The 6,690-nt window shown below is 52.1% G+C and overlaps 5 non-coding genes across 5 annotated transcripts; 2 read left to right on the top strand and 3 right to left on the bottom strand.

Annotated features, from left to right (window-relative positions):
- Positions 1-409: 409 nt before the first annotated feature.
- trnag-ucc (transfer RNA glycine (anticodon UCC)) lies at positions 410-481 on the top strand. Its single transcript has one exon. It is a non-coding gene; the product is annotated as a tRNA-Gly (tRNA).
- A 1,531-nt stretch (positions 482-2,012) lies between these two features.
- LOC127567219 (U1 spliceosomal RNA) lies at positions 2,013-2,173 on the top strand. The gene has a single exon (XR_007955851.1). It is a non-coding gene; the product is annotated as a U1 spliceosomal RNA (small nuclear RNA).
- Positions 2,174-3,376: 1,203 nt separating this feature from the next.
- trnaa-ugc (transfer RNA alanine (anticodon UGC)) lies at positions 3,377-3,448 on the bottom strand. The gene has a single exon. It is a non-coding gene; the product is annotated as a tRNA-Ala (tRNA).
- Positions 3,449-4,363: 915 nt separating this feature from the next.
- Positions 4,364-4,437, bottom strand: trnan-guu (transfer RNA asparagine (anticodon GUU)). Its single transcript has one exon. It is a non-coding gene; the product is annotated as a tRNA-Asn (tRNA).
- Positions 4,438-6,378: 1,941 nt separating this feature from the next.
- On the bottom strand, positions 6,379-6,450 carry trnaa-cgc (transfer RNA alanine (anticodon CGC)). Its single transcript has one exon. It is a non-coding gene; the product is annotated as a tRNA-Ala (tRNA).
- Positions 6,451-6,690: the final 240 nt, after the last annotated feature.

Raw genomic sequence — 6,690 nt, 5'->3', positions numbered from 1 at the left:
TGTGACCGGAGGGGTCTCAGGATTCTCCAGCGAATCAGTCACTTGTTGTGTTCAAGGACTGGCCGCAGGTGGGGCTTCCATTAGGGCCGAGCTGCATGTGGTTGCAAAGGACATTTCTAATCAGGATTTATTTTTTCTAGTTGAGTTATGTGTGAGGCAGGAAACGATTTCTAGCCCTTTGACTATCTCAGGGATCGACTCTCACTTCGGTCTGATCTCGGCTGAATAATCACTGGGTGCTGTGTGACTCCGGTCTGTTGGAGGGTGGCGACATCAACTGGACGGAACAGGGACTGCAGCAGAGTGAGGAATGACCCGTCAGAAAGCAGCTCGGGGACTGGTGATCGAGTCACAGAGTCAAACAGCACTGGAGACGGTTCAGTACCCGCATCTCCTGCAGCATCACGGAGCGATGGTGGTATAGTGGTGAGCATAGCTGCCTTCCAAGCAGTTGACCCGGGTTCGATTCCCGGCCATCGCAGGCTGGAGAATTTTAATCTCCTCACAACACGATCTGTGCAGAACACGAGGGGCCGAGCGGTCTGCTGCTGCTAACCCGCGTGCGGCTTCCTGGATTCGATCAGTGAGTGTCAGGGAGATCCCATCGCTGTTCCATTAATTATTGTTCACTGTGGGCAGGTCAGTGGATCAGGGATGGAAATCCCGTCCCCCACCTTTTCCCGGGAAATCGATGAACGGATCAGTGCAGCTTCCTGCTGTCACTCTGTCTCAGATCCCCACAACAACCGAGGACACATCCCAGCATGTCCCAGGTGACGTGTTCACACTGAGTGAAGTCAGTGTGTTCACCCCCGCCCTCTGCCTGTGTTCACCCTGTGGGATCTCTCCCCTCACTCTCCCTCCGTTCCCAGAGGAACTTTAACCCGCTCTTCTCCATTCACAGATGTAATATAGAGTCACAGGGTTCTGCAGCACAGAATCCGGCCATTTGGCCCATCACGCCCATGTTGACCATCAAGTACAAATCCAGAATAATGTCTCCTGCAGCACTTAGTCCGTTGCCTTCAGTGTCTTGGCGATTCCAGGGTTCATCTGGATACTTGCCAAATACTGTGAGAGTCCCTGCCCACGCAGGGGGTGGGTTCCAGATCCCAACCACCCTCTTCGTAGGGAAGTTCTGCATCTGATGCCCTCCAGTGAAAGACATGTCTGCAATGGGGAGAAGTTTCTCACTCCCTCCGCCCCTGATAATATTTGAAAACTCTGCAAGGTTCCCGTCACCCTCCTCCGCTCCATGGAAAACACCCCCCGTCTGTCCATTCCCTGCTTCTAACTGAAGCGCCCCACCTCAGACATCATCCTCCCCGCAACCTCTCCTGTCCGTCTAGGGCTTCCGTCACTCCCTCTGCCCGACGGGAATGTCCCACTTTTATGCCTGACCAGCCCGCAGTTTTTTTTTGTTTCCCGTCGTTTGTGTCTGTGTGTGAGAAGTTTGGATTCTCTCTTCATTGGTAAATTGCTGTTTCCGACGAGGTAAATAGCAGCGGATGGTTTCGATCCATCGACCTCTGGGTTATGGGCCCAGCACGCTGCCGCTGCGCCACTCTGCTGGTGGGTAAACATTGTGTGATGTTGCTGCGCTGTGAATGTTCCGCCGTCCCTTCGATCAGTTTTATTTGTCGTTTCTTTTCCCTCGCTGACTTCTCTTTCTTTCCTGACATTTCCTTTCTGTCTCTCTTCCCCTGTCTCTCTGTCTTCCTTTCCTTGTTCCTGACTCCCTGCCCCATCCGGTCACTATCCCTGTGCTGTCTGTGCTCTCTCCCGGTCGGATACCTCGTTCCCGACATTTCAGCAATGACTGTGTTTGACATGATTTCATTGACCCTGTTACTGCGGCCCTGCTGTTGGACATTTTGTTTATCTTCCCCGCTGTGTGTTCCGTGTTCCGGATATAACGGTCGGTGTGTTAACGGCGGCTCTAATTCCCAGAGCAACGCGGCCGGGACCGGGCAGTGACAGGTGGGGAGTAGCGGGGTGCCGCAGGGTCCAGTGCACTGACCTGGCAGGGCAGTGACGGGGATCACAAGGCTGTTCTCCCGGGCTGAGGCTCGCCCACTGCACTCCGGGTGTGCTGACACCTGCCGTGTCCCAAATGTGGGACACTCGACTGTAAAATGTGTGGTGGTGGGGACTGTGTTCGCGCTCTCCCGATCTTCAGTCAAACCTAGAATTACATTCGACTTGTTCTGACCTTATTCCCCGAATGTCCTTTGTCGCCTGTGGGAACGGAGACGTTCAGCGTTCAGAACGGGACTGATGCTGCCGCCCGTCTCGTCAATTCTATCGCCTCCGCCTCTCCAAATGACAGTTCAGTCTCCTGATATGTTACCTGCACAATCTGTTGTCCGCTCAGATCCCAAACCTACGCTCTGCCCCTCCGAGGTTTTGGACCTGTGCCGGCAAGGGCGAGTTTCTGACTTTCCCACATGGGACGGTTTAGTAACAGGCCGGCAGGTGGTTACCCCGTCCTTGCCCCAAGCCCCAAGCCCGGCGCTTCACTCCGGCACAAAGCGACCGTGAATCATCCCTGCGGATGCCTTCTCCTCACCCTGTGTCCTCGCCAGTAAGGCTCAGATGCCGAAGCCGAATCAAGAAAAGGATTACACTGACTAAAGAGGGGTTGTCTGAGAGTCCCATAGAACATAGAACAGTACAGCCCAGGAACAGTCCCTTCGGCCCAAAATGTGCTGAACCAATTATATTAGTAATAAAATGCCCAACTAAACTAATTCCCTTCTGCCAGCACAATGCCCGCATCCTACCATCTCCCTCACATTCATGTGCCTATCTAAGAGTTTCATGAACACCACTATCGTATTTCCCTCCAGCACCACACCAGGCAGCGCATTCCAGGCACCCAGCACACTCTGTGTAAAATACTTGCTTTGCACATCTCCTTTGAACTTAACCCCTATCACCTTAAATGCATGCCCTCTGGTATTAGACGCTTCAACCCTGGGGAAAAGATACCGGCTGTCTACTCTATCTATGCCTCTCATAAACTTATAAACCTCTATCAGATCCCTCCCCCCAGCCTCCACCACTCCAGAGAGAATAACCCAAGTTTATCCAACCTCTCCTCATGGCACATGCCCCCTAATCCAGGCAGCAAATTGGTAAACCTCTTCTTCACCCTCTCCAAATCCTCGACATCTTCCTCTAATGGGGCGACCACAACTGAATGTAATACTCCAGATGCGGCCTAACTAAAGTTTTATAAAGCTGCAGTTGATGAGCGAAATATTGGGTGATTTATCCCTGTCAGAAGTCACTTTCCCAGCTCACTGGGGCTCGGGGCAGCATCGCGTTTCTCCAAGAATTTCCGAGCACTGTTCAAAATTCACGGTCACCAGCGTGGAGATGCCGGGGATTGAACCCGGGACCTCATACATGCAAAGCATGCGCTCTCCCACTGAGCTACATCCCCGATAGAAGGGAGCGGTTTTGAGACGCAGGAGACGGCAGATGCTGGAATCTGGAGCAACAAACAATCTGCTGGAGGAGCTCAGCGGGTCGGGCAGCATCTATGGAGGGAAATGGACGGTCGACGTTCCGGTCCAGGTGAAGGATCACGACCCGAAACGTCCCCAGACCATTTCCCTCCACAGATGCTGCCTGACCCGCTGAGTCCCTCCGGCGGTTTGTGTGTTGCTCCAGTTTCCAGCATCTGCAGTCTCCTGTGTCTCCGATCTGCTGGAGGAACTCAGCGGGTCGAGTCGCATCTGTGGGAGGAAAGGAACTGTCGATGTTTCAGGTCGAAGCCCTGCATCCGGACTAATGTAGGGACCTGATACAGGGATACGACTCGGAACGTCGGAACATCGACAACTCCTTTCCCACGCAGATGTTGTTGGGCCCCCTCAGTTGCTCCAGCAGATTGTTTGTTGCAACAGCTTTAGAAACAAGCTCCCTCCCGTGTTTCTCCCGCTGAGAATATATCGTGGCCATTGAAACATAGAGGATAAGAAATGGCGCAGGCCATTCGGCCCCTCGTGGCTGCTCCCCTATTCAGTAACTACATGGCTGATCATCAAGTTCACTTCCCTGTTCCATTTTCTCACCTCTCTCTGGATCACAGCCGTGGGGAGAAATTATTCAGAGTCAAACTGAATGATCAAAGACCAAAAAAAAACAAATGAAACACAACATTCCACCTATCAGTTACAAGGACGATTAGATCCGGTGAAAGGGAAGCAGAACGTCTGGACTCCCGGGTTTGAGACCCCGTAGGAAGGGCTCCCACTGAGCCCAGTGAGGCAGCAGCAGGGAGCGCCCGCCTCCGGACATCGCAGTGTTACCCAGCTGACAATGACACGCACAGCAAAAGCTGCCGGATCGCCAGCATCCCCGGGTGGGCTCGAACCACCAACCTTTCTGTTAACAGCTGAACGCGTTGACCGATTGCGCCACAGAGACACACTGAGGGAAGTGGGAATAAATGGTCTATTCCCGGGTTGGGAGGCGTTGACCAGGGACCGATGCTGAGAGCCGACTTTTCACAACCTTCATCATTAGTTTGAATCAGGGAGTCACGGACAACATGAAACCGAAAATGGTAAACACTCAGTGGGTCGGGCAGCATCTGTGGAGAGAGAAACAGAGGGAACGCTTCAGGTTGGAAGGTGAAGGGTCTTCGAACTAAAACGTTAAATCAGTTTCCCCACGGATACTGCCGACCCGCTGAGTGTTTCAGCAGTTTCCGTTCTTGCTTCGGATTTCCAGTATCTGCAGTTTGTTTCACTTTCACGGACAATATATCCAGGTTTGCTGCTGACACAAAACTGGGTGTCAGTGTGGGTTGTGAAGAGGATGCGGAGAGGCTTCAGGGGGATATCGACAGGTGAAGGGAATGGGCGTCGACATGGCGGATGGGCTGCAAGGTGGAAAACTGAGAGGCGCTCTTCAGAAACAGTATCCAATCCCGGGGTCTCGTTAAACCTCTCAGTCCTGTTGATGTGATTGAACAAATGTTGGATTCCTTCAGTGTAGAAGGACCAGCAGCTCACTTTGTCTCTTTGTCAAACTGAACTGTTGGCTTTGCAAACACATCAGGTGCCGATTTTCTTTACCTTTCCTGTTTGCAGGTGCGCACCTCAAATGCAAACGTCTCTTTACAGGGGTTTAAATTTGGTGACTTCACGGCTGCATAAATTCTCAGACCAACAAGGTCGGACGAGGTAGTGACAGATGGGGAGCAGCGGGGTGCCGCACGGTCCAGTGTACTCACCTGGCAGGGAAGTGACGGGGATCACAGGGCTGTGCTCCGGGCTGATTCCAACCACCTTCTTCGTGAAGTTCTTCCTCGGATACCCTCTGGTTTTAGAAATATCTGCTACGGGAAAATTACCTTCAATATACCCTATAATTGTGCATACTCCTCGGCCGCCTGTTCCGAGGATTATTAACTCTGTCGTTTCAGTTTCTCCGTGTAACTGAGGCGCTCCATTCCAGGCAACATCCTGGTAAATGTCGCCCGCACGCACTCCGTTACCCTGACACGCCCTGTGCTCCACGGGAACATCCCCATTTTTATCCGTGATCGGTCCCCCCTGTCTGTACCCATCTTATCTTAAACACGTTGTGTGTGAGAGTGTGTGTTAGTGACGTTTGTATAACACCCCCCCCCCCACCCCGTTGTAAAATGCGCGGTTGGAGTATTGAACAGAAAGAGAAATAGCAGAGGATGGTTTAGATCCATCGACCTCAGTGTTACGTGCCCAGCACTATCCCACTGCGCACTCTGCTGTTGAGGAAACATCGTCTTGTTGATATGTTGTTAAATCTGGGTTTTAGACTGCCCGATACTAGGGAAAAGACTGTGTACAGTCAACTTATGTATGTCCCTCCTGATTTTCTACACCTATAAGGTCACCCTGCAGCCCCCAACGTTATATTACTCTGTGTGAACATTGCTCACTCCCTTTGTTCTTTTTAATTGTCTTCCTCTGTCCCTGCATCATATCCTTTCCATGCTGACTGCTCTTTCTTTCCTGACTTACTCCTATCGTTCTCTCTTCACATTTCTCTTTCTCCCCTGCAGGTTTCTTACTTTCTGTCCCAACCGGTTATTATCTCTGTGCGCTCTTTGCTGCGATCCAGTCGGATACCTCGTTCCCGACATTTCAGCAGTGAGTGTTACATTATTTATTTCTGCAATGTTGTTGTTTGTGGTAACGGAGACCTTCCAAGGCCAAGTGAGCGTCTTCCCTGCAGTCGACTGTCGGTAAAACGGACCGGTGGCAGGGCAGGCGGTGTGAGACCGAAGCATTAAGTGTGTCTATCAACTCTCAGCGGATCGGGATTTCACAGCGGCTCCGAGGGATCCTCATCACTGTTCAAAATTCACTGTCACCAGCCTGGAGATGCCGGGGATTGAACCCGGGACCTCATACATGCGAAGCATGCGCTCTCCCACTGAGCTACACCCCCGACACAAGTAAGCAGCTTCAGAAGTAAACTCCCGTCTCTCTACCGCTCAGCAGAGAAAAGAGACATTGAACAGGAGCTGGCCCAGGCCATTCGGCCCATGCAGTCTGCTCCACCATTCAGTGAGATCATGGTTGATCATCCAATCTCAAGCCCCTGTTCCACTGTCCCCACACCGCGTTGGCAACCTCCGTGGGCAGAAATCAGTTACACTCAAACTGAACGATCAAAGACCCTCCTAAA

Source organism: Pristis pectinata, unplaced genomic scaffold, assembly GCF_009764475.1.
Source record: "Pristis pectinata isolate sPriPec2 unplaced genomic scaffold, sPriPec2.1.pri scaffold_214_arrow_ctg1, whole genome shotgun sequence".
Classification (NCBI taxonomy): Eukaryota; Metazoa; Chordata; class Chondrichthyes; order Rhinopristiformes; family Pristidae; genus Pristis; species Pristis pectinata.
This window is presented reverse-complemented; position numbering and strand designations above follow the sequence as displayed.